The following is a 17,339-nucleotide window of genomic DNA, read 5'->3' as shown; positions in this document are numbered from 1 at the left end:
TATTTAAAACATTTAAGATTCTATTATTAAAATATGGCACTAAAGAATTATGAAAAAAATATATAATTTAATTAAAATTTTTTAATTTACTATCTATTTAACATATTTAAGCCTATTTGAAATATTAGTAGTATAGGCTACAACAGTAAATATTTAGTCTGATTAACACACTCTATGACATATTTGAAAAAGTGATATAGATGTATGAAGTATTTTTACCTTGAGTCAGTATACAAATGTGACATTTTCTTCTCTACCTTCGTGTAACTAAAATTACTTAATATCGTTTATATTTATAAGAGAGCAAATTGTAGTTTGTCGTGGACTGAAGTCGCCGTATGCCTTCGTGCGCGCCCTGTACCTGTATCAGCACTTGTTTCCTCTGGTGCACCTAGAGCTAGCGTCACGAACAGGCGTTGTTGCTGGGGGTGTCCCAGTTCGCCTTGTTCATGATAACAGACTGGATAATTACCCCCATGGGTGACACCGTCCATTGTTTTATTGCCGCGTGCATATTCCTCAACGAACACACGTGCAGGACAATGGTCAGTGCCTCCGGCAGAATAGTTTTTTAAACCTATTTTGCTGTAATATTATGTGTAAACGTTCACACAAAAAAAGTTGAGATTTTTTTAACGCACACCACCTGAAGGGACCGTTTAAATAACTTCCGGAAATCCCCTTCGTTTTAAATACAAAAGACGACAGAGTTGTTTATTTTTGTCCGAGGCAATATATAAGACTAGTGTGTCTCTAGCAGATTAATGAAGCAGAGGTCTGTAGGAAATATTTTTATGCACATTGTAAACCTTGCACAACCGTCTACTAAGTTATAACATACACTTTTGTAGATTGTCAATAGAAACACACATCTATGATTAAATAAAGGCAATTCATTCTGCTGGAAATGTTAAGTTTAAGAATTTTATAAAATCGTTGGTGTTTTTTCCACCAAAATAAGACAATTGCGGACAAAAAAGTATGTTGTGCTCCTTTGCCATCTTGCACAGTCAGATAATTTAAGTAAAAACTTTCTGCTTGAATAAATTTATTGTTTAATATTTATTTTGCCTGAGATCAAGACTGTTAAAACGACCCTTGAAGTGCTTAAATATACCATCCTTTCAAATAAATTGCCAAGTTAGTACAGATAATTGTTCACAGTATCAAAAGTAAAATTACTCGTGGATATTATGGTATGTTTGATTTAATTTAGGATTTTTATCAGAAGTACGAATATTCAGGAATGCGGGAAAAAAAATTGTAGTCACATAATCTAATAATTTGGTGCAGGGCGAGGATTATAAAACTTTCTAAAAATAAATGCATTTAATTTTTTATTCAGAACCATAATTAATTGGCATATAACTGTTCTCGGCTTGCCGTTGAGTTATGGAACATATTATATACTCGTAGGTGAGCCAGAGGAGTTACAAAGTTACTTCGCCACAGCAGTTGAGTGCTCCACGTGGCACAGAGTAGCTATTCGGCTTGGCTGCCCCTTTCTCTGGACGCCGCGCGCTGAGTGGCCAGTAGCGCCGGGTCCGAGCCAGGCTCGCACGTGCCTGGTCTTCCAGCGAGGCTCGGCAGAGGGCAGCACCGACAGCCGGTCTCCAAGAGGGTCCGCGAGGCGTCGCTACAGTCCATAGCCACTGCCAACAGTTTGCCAGTTTACGTTCGGTGTATGGCGTTTCACAATCAAGACTTTGCGATAGCGCTCGAATGAGCCATTTTCAGTGCTAAATACTCATTACATTTGTATCTTAAGCTCACAAAAATATTTGAAATTAAACTCATCCAAGGGAAGATCAGCACTCGATTAGGTAGCTCATCAGGAGGCTAAGCCTAAAGGACGGCTTAAATGACTACAGAGAACCACCGGGCTAAGCTCTTTTACCACACGCAGGGTAAAGTAATTCAACAGTTCGCAGAGAAGCTTAGGACAACCACGTTAGCACAGTTTTTTTTTTTAACTTAATCCATGCGATAAGCCAATTTCTCTCTTTTTATTGCTGATATCAGATGTTTTAACTCTTTTTTTAATTGGGCGCAAAATAACCGAGCCACGAAGGAAAATGCTCCCTTCTGGTAACAAAGAAAAGCGTTTATATTTGCGGCGCAGGGGAGAAGGTAGAGGAGGGAGGAGGGAGGAGGGGGGAGCCGTGGTTGTCGGACCAAATTGAGTGATTCAGCTCGGCACATCGCGCCGGGCTCGCAGTCAAATATTGACGAAAGCCTGTCGGGCAAAGGAGGGCGGGGGGAGGGGGGAGGGCAGCAGCCGGGCGCGGCACACGGGAACTGGAGGTAGTTCTGGCAAGGGGCGAGCGGGGGCGGGCAGAAAGCGCTGGGTATCGGAACTGGAGAGACTAATTGGCCGGGCCGCCGTGTTCGCGCGGCGGAATGAGGCGAGTGCTCGCCAGCCCGGACAGTCCGCAGCCTGGCGCACCGGAGCAGCTGGCCTGCCTCGCGGCCTCACAGCGCATCTGTCCCGCCCGCCAGCTGCACAGCTGCTCTCGATATCCGAGAACAATTTAAGAATGTGCCGATAGGTGGATAGTAGTTTTTTTTTTTTACGTATTTCGTTTACAAGCTCAATTTTAAAAGTGTTGAACTGGCTAAAACGCGTGTTTTTCAAAATAATTTTTAAGAATGATTCTTGATAGCACTTACGGGACTTGCACTATAGCTTTATCTCAATTTCTCGGGTGTATAATGTCGTGGCTACCACTCCAGTCTCATAGTTGCCCTGTGCACAATGAGAAGACTGCGCGTCAGCTCAGAGGCGACACCGCGCTAGAAGCACAAGCCTCTCTGACGCACTTGCGCCCTTGATAGGACGCGCCCTTTAATGACACGTCAACTCCGGGCTCGTCACACGCGATCACGTGAGAATAGAGCGTGACGGCATCAACGAGCGGAAGAAACAGGAGCACCCCGAGAAACCCACTTGTTTACAACAACCTACGTCACGTTTCCCCCCTTGCAAAGAAACCCGGGTTTATCCCCGTGACTCCGAGAATAACTTCGGTTACAGAAGCTAGCAGAAGGTTCTGGGACATAGTTTTATTCATAATTCAGTCCTAATTCTTAAGCACCTGTTACCATTAAACAAATAATGGGGTTTATTTGATAAAAGTGCCGTTATAGTAACAACTGTACACACATATGCGCGTATTTGAGTAACTGATAATATATTTTGTGTCTAAAGATAAATGCTATTTATTTTTAAACCAACTTTAGGCCATATTACTTTACATTAAAAAAAATCAGTTATTAATGCTGAATTTATTTTAATCGGGAAACTTTATTATTTTGAAACCAACCAGGTAATGATTAAACTGTTCAGGGTAAAATTTCTGTTTAACGCCTGGATTTACGAGAAAAACTTATATTTATTGGAAGTGGCTATTTACATTTTTTGCATAGCAATATAAACCTTTATTTATTTTTTGTGTGTTTGTCTGTACCAGCATCACAGTTAACTACTAAACATATTTCTATAAAACGTTTTTGTTAGTTATTATTTTGCCAAACTAAACACTAGGCTATAGGCTATTTATTGCATTCTACAACTAAAAAGGAGAAAAGGGATAAAACAGATATTACGAATATGACATATTAATAGGTATTATTAGTATCTATAAAATTAAAGCTTACAGCTCTTTTTATTTCAAAAATTTCACCTCTAACTGGTCTAAAAATGGGTACTTTGTTCATTACGATGCTATAGCTACACATATATTCGAAACTGCTGAAACAAGAATAAATAAACCTTCAAAACTTGGCAAGAATAACATACAACTGATTAGATTAGGGTATTTTTGTAGTTTGAAATTCGACCACAAAAGAAATATATCAGTTTGTTCTATTTTATGATAAAAAATTATATTTCCTGAAAAAAAATTATGGGGAGGCAAAAGGACGTACTTAATGCACGGCGAGTTTTGTTTTATAGTGATTTTATGGTAAAAATTAATCTCTTTAACGAAAATCAATTAAGCTCTAACGAACGGAGCTATTGTAACATATTTTGATTTAGAAATGGTAATTCAGGTTTTCTTTTATTCATGATATTTATGTTTTTTGTGCATACTGGAAAATGCGTTTTATTTCTTAAGTAATGTGCAAGTGTTAGACAACAAATATACACAATAATTCGTGATAATCGAGGACATCGTTTTATGTTTAAAATTGTTTTTAATCTGTTGACTAAAACAGTTCAATACAATATGTTATGAAAAATGAACAAACGGAGCGAATCATAAATAAATTATCAATTTACACATTTGTGTCACCTTAACATTTTTAGTAAGATAATATTATTATTTATATTGCAGCTTATGTAAACTAGGCTTTGACAGGCGTGAACGCTTATCCAACCAAGTTACATCCATATTAGTTTTTATTACAACATAAAAGAAAAAGAAAATTCGCATATTTAACTGAAATCTTTAAACTGGGAGAGTTAATATGCCTTTTAGAATTTATATATTTTCAATTCTATTTGGAAATCGACTGCTGTTAATATAAAAATAAAAATTATATAGGTAAGCACTTCATGTTCTTTAATATTTTTAACACACGTGATTTCAGAGTTAAATTATTTAAAGGCATTTGGAAAAATGAAAATTATTGCGAATCAATTACGATATCTATACTAAATTTAAATAAAGAAGCTGAATAATGTCTTTGATATGAAACTTCTTTGAAGTTAGTTAAGCAAGATCAAAGTCAATTGGTGGAAAAGTATGGGGGAGGGGCAGAGTCGTTATTTCAGCTATTTACTTGGGCTGGCGAGGCGCACCGGGGTCTAGGGGTGGAATGCCCCCCCCCCCCCGATTGAAGGGGAACCGGGGTCCTCCCCCGGTAAATGTAAAAAAAAAATTGAATTGTATTGTTAGTTTTTAAACTTTTTCAGGCCAATTTAACTGTTATAATTTTTATATAAAAATTGTAATATACAAGTTCCAATAAACATTTTTTTTCTGCGCTAAATAAGGCTTGATTAATAATGAATAAAGTAAATGCCATGCTTGTAAAATTTTATTTTACAATTGTTTGTAAATTATTACTTTTGTACTTCAAAATGGGGTGGCTAAATACTTGTTTGGACAATTCTGGAATGACAATCGTCACCCCTTGCCACCCCCGAATTACGCCTAGGGGGAGGGTCATACACTCACATGCCCACAGACACTCATGTGGAAATGTGGTCTAATAAGCATGTAAAATATTTTCCAGCATATAGTAACCAACTTTCACTGCGAGAAAAATAATGATTTTTAAGTAATTTTTATTTGAAAGGAGTGGTTTGGGATGAAAGTCAGTGACAACCAGGAGTTAAATATGAAGTGAGTAAAAGTTGTAAATTCTATTAGTAGATATTCAATTCAAGCTGCTTACTTATGGGCGTTTATAAAACAACCGAGCACAAGTAAACACTTTTTCGTTAGCTCAGCGAATTTTTGCAGCACCAAGCTAGTAAAACAAACATATTTGTTTAGTAAAGTTTTCGTAACAAATCACGTAGATTTTATTAAAGACGAGCGTATTTATACATTATAAATTAAAAAAAAAAACAAAAAACAAATAGTAAATAAATTGTATTATGTTAATTACAGGTGTGATAATGTGAAATGTAACCCACTCAGGAAAATATTTCTGTGCTTTTACAAAATATTTTTTTGGAAATCACTTTCCAAGAACGAGTTTGTAATACTACCCGAAATATATCGTTTCTTTGTACAACACATGGCTACGGTTATTTTTGCATAAATGAAATACGTTTTTCGAGATAATACTGAGTATTTCGTACAAAAATTGGTGCATAATTTTATATTTGAATTTTTTTTTCATTCAAACATAAAGTTTTTTAACAATGGAAAATATAATCGAATTCTCTACAATTAGATTATATTTCATTGTTTTACGCTTAATACTGGAAAGCTAATGAGGGAAAAATCTTTGAAGGTACTGGTACAACACGAAGCATAAATGCCCGGATAAGAATCTGAACCCAGTATAACTGCGAACACTATTTTTTAGAGACATGGTTGTTTCCATGTAACAGTACAAATTTACAAATATCTGTAATTTTACATGAATATTTCTGTTCCAATTACAAAAAAAAATTACAGTACACGTGAAAACAGGAACCCTTGTACTGCAATGAATACCAGCGGTAAGGATGAACTCGGAGCGAACTATCTCGGGCAGTGCATTAGTGCCACTTGGCGGCAGAGGGCAACCGCTGGAATTCCCCTGGAAATATCTGAACGGGAGCAGCTCGATTGGCTTCAGACTGCAGAAGTTGCCAAGCCACATAATGCTGGATTAAATACATTACACTGTATTTTACATTATGCTAGCTAATTCCCGGCACACAATGCAATGTATAAATTTTTTTTTTGTAATTTGTTTGAAGTAGGTACACATATACAAAGCATCTCTCTAACCGTCTCTTTAACAATCTCTCTATGTATCTCTCAATGTATACCTCTATACATCTATCTCTATTTAAATATCTCTCTCTACCTCTAGCTCTATATCTCTTTATTTCTCTATATTTCTCTATATAGCTATCTTTCTATATACAGCTATATATCCCGCTATATTTATAACTCTCTCTAATATTTACATACATACATATATATATACATCTCGCTATCTCATTATCTATGACTATTTATATCGCTGTATACATCTCCCTCTATCTCTGTTTATATCTTTATATCTCGCTATCCCTCTATATATCTTTATATCTCTCCATCATTCTTTCTTTCTCTCTCTTGTTTGTTTAGTTCAATTCTGTTATGCGTGCGCACTCATATACCGAAAACACAAGAAATGCCTCTAAATTATATGAACTACACACATTTGTTGAAACAATTCGCTCACCACATATTGTAAATTGGTTGTACTTATTCAGAAACCTTCGCGGGCATGCGCATTACAACTCACCATAGTTTCATCGCAATCGGATGACTGGTATAGGAACGCATAAAGTAAAAATAACACAAAAAACATATTAATCTGTAAATATAGATGTACATGAATTTTTATTAACCAGAGAGTAGATTTTCATGATTGAAGTTTTCATTTTATTTGCTCAAATGACAAGTCTTCATGTAACGTTGCTATAATGAACAAGTTTAGTTAACGTATTAAACTAACATGACAATTATATATTTCACGCTTAGTGCTATTGATACTTTCAAGTGCGTTTTCTTTAGTATGTTTAATTTATTATACAACCAAAAAGTCTCGTTTTACGGCTTATAACTTATTTTAAGAGTAGGTACTCACTGACATGAATGATTTCACAACTGAAATAAGGGTGCAACTAGCGTATAATTTGCTCCAGAGTCTTCACACCTAGCTATATGTTGTATTTAAATTTTAAACTAAACATTCTATGATATTAGATTGTGGCCATATTTTATATGTATTTAATTATTTTAACTATTATTGTGCTATATGAACAGTAAAAATAATAAAGTGTATTTTTATGCTTTTATTCATTCAGTGAAACTCACTGTGAGGATTACGTAACCAAAGAAAAAAGTTTCTAAATTTGAGTAGTTTCTCTTGAAAGATAAAGTGCGTAATGAGATTAAACCTAGTGCAGATAAAACATGTTTAATGCCCAGGTATACGGCAGCCATTATTATTGCATGTTATGTGCACATTTGGGGTAGCAGTTGATTATGACAGTCGCGTTAGTGTATGTCAGTTTATCTGCACATCATACAGTATATCTTCCTCAAAACGGCAAGAGTATACAAGCCACCTGGCTGTGACGTAACACCTCCGTCCAACAACTAGACGCAGTGTTTTTCAATCTGTGGGTCGCGACCCCGAGGGGGGTCGCGAAGTCTTATTCGGGGGGTCGCCGGCTGAAGCTAATAATGCTGACTCGTTAACACTGGATGCCTGAAAATAAACCAGACAATATAAAAGTGAATAGTCAATAAAAAATAAGTACGCGGAACCTTTGCACACCAAAATGAAGTACAATAAAAAGTTGTATGCAAACAACCAAGAAATAAACATCATAAAATATCAACAGTAAAAACAGCAACAGAATAGACTCGACTTGAACTTATCGCTAGCGTTTTGAGGGTCTTAACAACACTTTGTGGAGACTAGGGAAACACTATTTTATTACCTGAATCATAGTATTTTGCTGCTGACTAAGATCTTTCAACTTTTGTTCAAAGAAATCCAAAGGCTTATCAGCTTATTTTTTATGCTTGGTTGTGAGATGCCGCATAAGCTTTGACGGTTTCATACTCTCACGTGATAAAACATCGCCGCAAATTACACATTGAGGTTTATTATTTATGACTGTGAACCCGTATTTCTAATAACTGTCATCGTAATGTCTATTTTTTTTTTTTTTTTGGTTTGTTTCACCACCACCGCTATTGGCACTCGTACCAGATGTTGAAGGCTGCGTTCTTTTGAGAAACTTATCGATTTTACAAACGCGCCGAGCAAGTGAAAAACAAAAGAATGACGTCCGTACTCATCGGTGACTACGCTTAACTGGGTGAGATGAGAGTTGAAACAAAAGAACATTGCGGGCGGCGGCGGGTGGCGCGCGTGGGTCGCTTCCTGTCGCCGCAACGACAATGCGGCGTGGCAACGTGGCCGTCGCCGACGCAGTTTGGCCCGCGCGAGTTGGCGTCCAAGTTAAGTCGCACGTAGCCTTATCAACTTACCTCGTACTTACTTTCAAAACTCTCGCGGCTTCCTGCAGAGTGTAGATACGAATAATAGATAATTGTACCAAAACAGAAAATACCATTAACGTAGTCTTTTAATTAAATAATTTATTTGTCTTTCTGTGACACAAGGGGTCACCGGAATTTTTCAACTTGTAAAGGGGTCGCGAAATACAAAAGATTGAAAAAAACTGAACTAGAGGTTCTTCAGTGACTTGGCGTTATGTGTAAGGTTTGCAACGCAGCTGAATGCAGTCGCCTGCAATAGAAAAGCATGCACTCGATAGCAATGGCTCTGTGCGAGTGCTGCGATGTGCTTTTATAAAAGTGCCACCGTCGTGAAGGACCTCCGAACAGGCAAGGAACTAGACTTTCCTCCGTCCGAGGAGACTGTGTTTAGTTCCGCCTCCTTCCTTTCCAACAGCAAAGTAACCTACAATTCATACCTTTTTTAAATCCATTTAAAATTACAAAAAGTTAGGTTTATCTTATAAAACCTTATATGAATATTTATAAGGAGTAAAATAAAATTTATTGTAGATATTATAGAGTTAATTTTCTATTCGCCTTTTATTTCACACTTTCTGTAGTCTACAAAAATGATAAATTTGTGGGCCCTTCTGCACCCGCTACAGCCCAGCGCTCGGACAGACCTGACTCAGAAAACAACCACCCAGCGCTTGTCTTTCTGCGTCACAACCCCCTGAGAATGTCGCATAAGTGCCCAGGGATAACATAGGACGTGATGTTTAGGGAGAAAGCTGTGTTAACAGTACACAGATGCGGACTCTAGAACGAGCATCGCTCACTCGACATGACTTCATTACGAATGTGGCACGAAGTTAGCTTGGCCGTCAAGGAAAAAGTGAAAGGATCCCAAGAGCACACGACATTCAGTTCATTTAATATCAAGCGAGTTGGTGGCTAACACATTGGACTCGCAGCTATCCCAATATAGTTTTCTCGAAATTGTGCCAGGTAAATGTCGGGATAGTCCATTATCACAGGTCATGGCCGATCCCTGCAGCTAGTTCCCAGTCACGGGTTAGTCTTAATTGACGTGGTAGCCACGGTGGTATCCAAGTGATGACGTGTCCAAGGTGGCGAGGCGAATAGCAGAACTGGCCTGCGCGGCTTGGGGACCAGAGTGCTGTCGCCACACCGCGACGCGCCAGGAGGTAACAGCTGAGCGGATGTCTTGGACGTGGTAGCCACGGTGGTATCCAAGCGATGACGAGTCCAAGGCGATGTGGCGAGTACTAGCAGAACTGGTCTGCGCGGCTTGGGGACCAGAGTGCTGTCGCCACACCGCGACGCGCCAGGAGGTAACAGCTGAGCGGATGTCTTGGACGTGGTAGCCACGGTGGTATCCAAGCGATGACGTGTCCAAGGCGACGTGGCGAGTACTAGCAGAACTGGCCTGCGCGGCTTGGGGACCAGAGTGCTGTCGCCACACCGCGACGCGCCAGGAGGTAACAGCTGAGCGGATGTCTTGGACGTGGTAGCCACGGTGGTATCCAAGCGATGACGAGTCCAAGGCGACGTGGCGAGTACTAGCAGAACTGGTCTGCGCGGCTTGGGGACCAGAGTGCTGTCGCCACACCGCGACGCGCCAGGAGGTAACAGCTGAGCGGATGTCTTGGACGTGGTAGCCACGGTGGTATCCAAGCGATGACGTGTCCAAGGCGACGTGGCGAGTACTAGCAGAACTGGCCTGCGCGGCTTGGGGACCAGAGTGCTGTCGCCACACCGCGACGCGCCAGGAGGTAACAGCTGAGCGGATGTCTTGGACGTGGTAGCCACGGTGGTATCCAAGCGATGACGTGTCCAAGGCGACGTGGCGAGTACTAGCAGAACTGGCCTGCGCGGCTTGGGGACCAGAGTGCTGTCGCCACACCGCGACGCGCCAGGAGGTAACAGCTGAGCGGATGTCTTTGACGTGGTAGCCACGGTGGTATCCAAGTGATGACGTGTCCAAGGTGGCGAGGCGAATAGCAGAACTGGCCTGCGCGGCTTGGGGAGCAGAGTGCTGTCGCTACACCGCGACGCGCCAGGAGGTAACAGCTGAGCGGATGTCTTGGACGTGGTAGCCACGGTGGTATCCAAGCGATGACGTGTCCAAGGCGACGTGGCGAGTACTAGCAGAACTGGCCTGCGCGGCTTGGGGACCAGAGTGCTGTCGTCACACCGCGACGCGCCAGGAGGTAACAGCTGAGCGGATGTCTTGGACGTGGTAGCCACGGTGGTATCCAAGCGATGACGAGTCCAAGGCGACGTGGCGAGTACTAGCAGAACTGGCCTGCGTGGCTTGGGGACCAGAGTGCTGTCGCCACACCGCGACGCGCCAGGAGGTAACAGCTGAGCGGATGTCTTGGACGTGGTAGCCACGGTGGTATCCAAGCGATGACGAGTCCAAGGCGACGTGGCGAGTACTAGCAGAACTGGTCTGCGCGGCTTGGGGACCAGAGTGCTGTCGCCACACCGCGACGCGCCAGGAGGTAACAGCTGAGCGGATGTCTTGGACGTGGTAGCCACGGTGGTATCCAAGCGATGACGAGTCCAAGGCGACGTGGCGAGTACTAGCAGAACTGGTCTGCGCGGCTTGGGGACCAGAGTGCTGTCGCCACACCGCGACGCGCCAGGAGGTAACAGCTGAGCGGATGTCTTGGACGTGGTAGCCACGGTGGTATCCAAGCGATGACGAGTCCAAGGCGACGTGGCGAGTACTAGCAGAACTGGCCTGCGCGGCTTGGGGACCAGAGTGCTGTCGCCACACCGCGACGCGCCAGGAGGTAACAGCTGAGCGGATGTCTTGGACGTGGTAGCCACGGTGGTATCCAAGCGATGACGAGTCCAAGGCGACGTGGCGAGTACTAGCAGAACTGGTCTGCGCGGCTTGGGGACCAGAGTGCTGTCGCCACACCGCGACGCGCCAGGAGGTAACAGCTGAGCGGATGTCTTGGACGTGGTAGCCACGGTGGTATCCAAGCGATGACGAGTCCAAGGCGACGTGGCGAGTACTAGCAGAACTGGCCTGCGCGGCTTGGGGACCAGAGTGCTGTCGCCACACCGCGACGCGCCAGGAGGTAACAGCTGAGCGGATGTCTTGGACGTGGTAGCCACGGTGGTATCCAAGCGATGACGAGTCCAAGGCGACGTGGCGAGTACTAGCAGAACTGGCCTGCGCGGCTTGGGGACCAGAGTGCTGTCGCCACACCGCGACGCGCCAGGAGGTAACAGCTGAGCGGATGTCTTGGACGTGGTAGCCACGGTGGTATCCAAGCGATGACGAGTCCAAGGCGACGTGGCGAGTACTAGCAGAACTGGCCTGCGCGGCTTGGGGACCAGAGTGCTGTCGCCACACCGCGACGCGCCAGGAGGTAACAGCTGAGCGGATGTCTTGGACGTGGTAGCCACGGTGGTATCCAAGCGATGACGAGTCCAAGGCGACGTGGCGAGTACTAGCAGAACTGGCCTGCGCGGCTTGGGGACCAGAGTGCTGTCGCCACACCGCGACGCGCCAGGAGGTAACAGCTGAGCGGATGTCTTGGACGTGGTAGCCACGGTGGTATCCAAGCGATGACGAGTCCAAGGCGACGTGGCGAGTACTAGCAGAACTGGCCTGCGCGGCTTGGGGACCAGAGTGCTGTCGCCACACCGCGACGCGCCAGGAGGTAACAGCTGAGCGGATGTCTTGGACGTGGTAGCCACGGTGGTATCCAAGCGATGACGAGTCCAAGGCGACGTGGCGAGTACTAGCAGAACTGGTCTGCGCGGCTTGGGGACCAGAGTGCTGTCGCCACACCGCGACGCGCCAGGAGGTAACAGCTGAGCGGATGTCTTGGACGTGGTAGCCACGGTGGTATCCAAGCGATGACGAGTCCAAGGCGACGTGGCGAGTACTAGCAGAACTGGTCTGCGCGGCTTGGGGACCAGAGTGCTGTCGCCACACCGCGACGCGCCAGGGGGTAACAGCTGAGCGGATGTCTCCAGAGGATGGACGGCGGAGCGGAACTCACGAACCAGAGCATGACAAGTGCGGGGGCGGGGGAGAGGGGAGAAACCACGATCTAATGACGGCGCTAGCGGAAAGCGAGACAGCTTGCTCGCTGCAGTGTAACGAGGGCACAGTATAAAATTATTAATGTTTACTGATCGAAAAAAAAAAAAAATTACCTGTGGAACTGAGGGGCTGTCGTCGGGTTTGAATTCCGCTCTCAGCGCGTGAATCTTGTGATAATTGATTTTATCTCAAGAGTGTTAATTTCAGCCCACAATTTCTCTCTTGATTTTCGGTTTTATAGTTTAGTTGTTGTTTTTTACTGTAGGTGTACTTTTCAGCTTCGTACAGTCGGGGACAAAATAATACTTTTAAAGCATGTAAAGGGAATTTCAAATTTTCAAATTTACTATAGTTAAGTATTATGAGGAATTAAGCCAGCTTGCCCCTGTGGCTTCATGAAAATTGACATATGTAACCAAATGTTCGTAAAAAGTTAAGACTACATGTCAAACAAATCTTCAACAAAAGGTCTGTGTTCTGTTGAGCAGCGCTCACAACACGAGGTTCCAGCTCTCATCTGGAGACGCCACCATAGCCTGGCCATGGTCGCTGTAGAAACTGTCACTGGATATGGCTTTTCTCTTCTAGCCTCGTCAATGCCACTGGATCAGTAATTGCATCTTCAAAGCTCGTTCCTGCGTGTAGGTTAAATATTGGCACGTACCTTGAGTTGTACATTTACATTGATTTCAAGGAACAGCTAGTATTTACGTGGGTTTTGAGTGCTGCAAACAATCTTGATGAATTATGGCCTTTTGTGTTATAAGAGCCATATTGTGACGTTTTTTTGTCACAGTTAGCACATAAGTTAGAAACAGCAACCATAATAAAGAATAAATTCTGTTTTGACTTGCAATTGTAACTATTTATATTTGCAACACTAAATGCTCAAGTTCCACTAAGAGACTTTAAGTCACTCTACAATGACAAGGGTGCGCCTGCACGGGGCAAGATGGGGGGGGGGGGGGGGGGGAGAACTCCCCTAGCTCTCAGGGAAAGGAAAAATATTATAGTGCAGTCAAGTGTTTTCCTTTGAAGAAAATTATTTATAAGTCGGTATTACGTAGAAGTGGTCGAACACTAAAATATTTTCATATAGCAGAGATGGAACTTTTTTGCAACTTTTTATGGCTACTTACAAGTCACCATTCGTCTTCCAAAATATTCCATAAAGAATATATAGCCATCCCCCGCCCCCAACCCGATCTATAATATGAGCGCCCTTGCACAAGGATACACTTCAATTAGAGCGTATAAAATCCCGTCAGGGGGAAGATATTTACTTAATAAAATATATGTGAACCACAAGTTAGATAATCTGGCACGCGCTATAAACCATTCCCACTGATTCGTGGCTCACATAACGTATATTGGAAGACGAAAACTTTAACCTAATGTGTGCGCTTTACGCTTAATATATGATTGAGTCACTGGCCATGTAACATACAGCCCCTGGCTACACAGAAGTCTACATATACAGCCTTTTGTATACACATGGCTACACACTTTTCTACACACATTACTTCCTGCCAGAGTCTGCTTCTGAGACTCGGTCGCAACATGAGTGCCGAACAGTACCTAGGCTTCGTGGTTCGCAGTCTCGGCACATATACTCGCCGTTGACCCATATTAGGTGTATAGTATACCCGGTGAGACCACTGGAAAACTCTCTTGTTCGGTTACTTTCGATCCATATGATTTTAATCGTTTCTATACACTAGGCACTGCAGTTTGGAGATTTTTAACTTTATGATTATTTTATGAGACTAAGTATTTTGAACTATTATGTTAAGAGCATTGTATTCTTAAAGTGTACAAGTAAGTCTAGTATATGAAGAAATCTTGGTACGTAAATTCTTCTTCTAAGTGTTTGCAATTGTGTCGGTTTATGAAAGTTTTGCTTTGGAAGCCATTCATAATTCGGAGACCTCATCTTGTTTTAACTAGTTCTAATAAGATTTATTTCTTTCTGCGTATAACTAAGTCTATATCGAAGCATAATGCTTACCAGTTTGGTGGCTGAAGGTTCCAAGAATCTGAGAGTGCCGGGTCTTTAGGCACGAAGCGCCTACGGCACGCTCAAGGCACACCGTGTTTGGCTGTAGAGCGTGCCTCGTAGTTCGGCGACTCAGGTGTTATGTACTTGTAATTGATCCTAAATTAATTTTGTTAAATTTGGTCGATTATTTCCATATGCTTCTCTGGTGGTTCCACGATGTTTAACATTTATGCCTATAGGTTCGTAGGTCACGCCACGTATATTTCGATTGTAGATGTAAATTGCATAATGCATAACTTATGGTGGTATGAATTCTTGGTCAGACAGTTGACTTATATAAAATCCTTGTTTCATGTCAGGATAAAAAGTGGTAGTGGAATTTATGCATTAACAGTTTTTTATTCGTATTGATACCTAGGGTTGAACCCTTTAAAAAATTTTTTTTACGATAAGAGTCAATTTTATTGAGGTGAAGTAATATTTTTATATGTATTTTAAATACATTAATAACATTTCTGCAATGACGAATGATATTTCTTAGGAAATTAATTATTTAACCGATAGTAAAAAGTATCTGCTTATACCTCATGCCAGCCGAATTATTCAACAGTACTGCGACTAGATATTAGAATATATATTTTGACACTGAAAACTGTAGATATATTAACACTAGCACACACTAGCAGACTAAAAGAGAATCTATTTTGGTGGATAATTTGATAGCCTGAAAATTGCAAAGGTGGAGATAGGTACGATTTAATATGCCAAGGTATATTTGGTAGGCTCAGTCTGCTGGTTTACGTCCTAGAGGAAGGTTGTGTCTCAATTCTTTATAAATGCCTCTATCGATAACTAACCCGAAAACATCCAGAGTTTAATAATGTGATTACGTTTTTTTTAAATTTTTGTAAATACTTTTGTTAATAAATTTATATAACTTTTAATAATTTCTGTTAAACTTTCAGTGTTTTCACATAATGCTATAGAAGAAAATACTCCGAAGTCTATAATGTAGGTTAGTTGGATCTGAAATATTCAAACAATATTTTTTTAATATATGTTAGTAGTTTTTATACAATTTTTTTAATTTTAATTTTTAAAAACCTAATAAAGCGTCTTAGTAGGTGGCGAAAGGAGTGTACTAGTATAAAAATAGCGGAGCCGTGCTGGCGTGTCAGAGATGATGGCCGGTGCCAAGGTCATGTAAGATGGCGGTCGGCTCCTTATTAAAAAGCCTACGCTCATACAGTCTAAATCTTAAAATTCTTCCCAGCAAGAGACACTGAAACCCCTGGACAATCTATCTGTAACCTCGTGCTCATTTGTCTTCAGACAATGTTTTTGCAGGCCAGATGGTCTTAATACAATTATCCGCTTATGAAGCTACTTAAAAGTGGGAAGGTTTTGATTAAGAATGGCTATATGGTAGCATAAAAAACCCTTTCTTATTAAAATATAGTTCTTGCAATTGTGATATTTCTTAGTGTAAACATATTTTCAATGTTAGTGTCAGAAATAATTCCTCCGGGAGGTTTGGCGTGTAATCGCAGTAAAGAGACGTTACCGTCTTTCAGACAAATTTTCTTTCAACTTAGCGTAATAACAAATTACTATTTATGTTTTTCTCAGACGAGTTGATCGCCAGCAACCATCAGCCACCAGTCAAACCGCAAAATTAATCTTCCCCACACTGATTAGATGAGATTGTCACCATCCTTTTACTTTTTTTTATCACACTCATTTAAGAGCAAATAAATTTAATAACATAACAGCTATTCTAAAAACATAACTTTAATTAATATATACTTCTAAAGTGAGTTATTCAAGATTAAATTTAAATGATTTGTAAAATACCTTCAATAAAAATGTAATAATAGATTTCTATATTAAAATATAAGTATCTAGTTATAAAATTAAAAAAAATATTTAAATTAACTCTGACGGCCCAACAAAACTCAGAATATACCAGAAAATGTGATCACTTAAATAATCACTCAATTAAGTAGGTATTACTACTTAGACGTACTACTGAAGTAAACATAGGATTACACTTTAAGAGGCTTATTAGTTTTAGTATGTACCTGTTAGCACTATTTGCATCCATATATATCTAGTATATAAAAGTCAATATTTGTTTGTTTGTTCGTATCCTGTGCGCTCACGCATCGTTCATACCATTGAGTTGTAACTTTGCACACTTCACCTTCGAAACAAGGGGAGGATCACTGTCTAGGTGAGATTTCCATAAAACAAAACCTTAAAGCAAAATGTAATTATTCTTGGTGAAATCTCGCCATTGCATCGTCTTAGTACAGACTAAACACAAAACAATGCGGGCTATTAAATGTAGTTCATTCAGTACGAAAATAGAGTGCGCGTTGCATGCAATCGGCGAGCTATCGATATCGATATCGAGCGCACTCTATACAGTAATCAACTTAACCAAATATTAATGCGCTGCAAATAAAGATTATAAGATTGAAAACTTCTTTGAAAGAAAATTTACACATCACCAACTTCGTATTTCTGTCAATTAAATAAGTAACCTGTA

The 17,339-nt window shown here is 41.3% G+C and overlaps 1 protein-coding gene across 1 annotated transcript in view; it reads left to right on the top strand.

Annotated features, from left to right (window-relative positions):
• LOC134527126 (uncharacterized) overlaps positions 1-17,339 on the top strand; it is a 173,197-nt gene that overhangs the window by 59,246 nt on the left and 96,612 nt on the right. The gene's annotated exons all lie outside the window — the stretch shown is intronic.

Source organism: Bacillus rossius, chromosome 1 (assembly GCF_032445375.1).
Source record: "Bacillus rossius redtenbacheri isolate Brsri chromosome 1, Brsri_v3, whole genome shotgun sequence".
NCBI classification, from domain to species: domain Eukaryota; kingdom Metazoa; phylum Arthropoda; class Insecta; order Phasmatodea; family Bacillidae; genus Bacillus; species Bacillus rossius.
The sequence above is the reverse complement of the archived record's forward strand: the minus strand, read 5'-3'. Positions and strand labels throughout refer to the sequence as shown.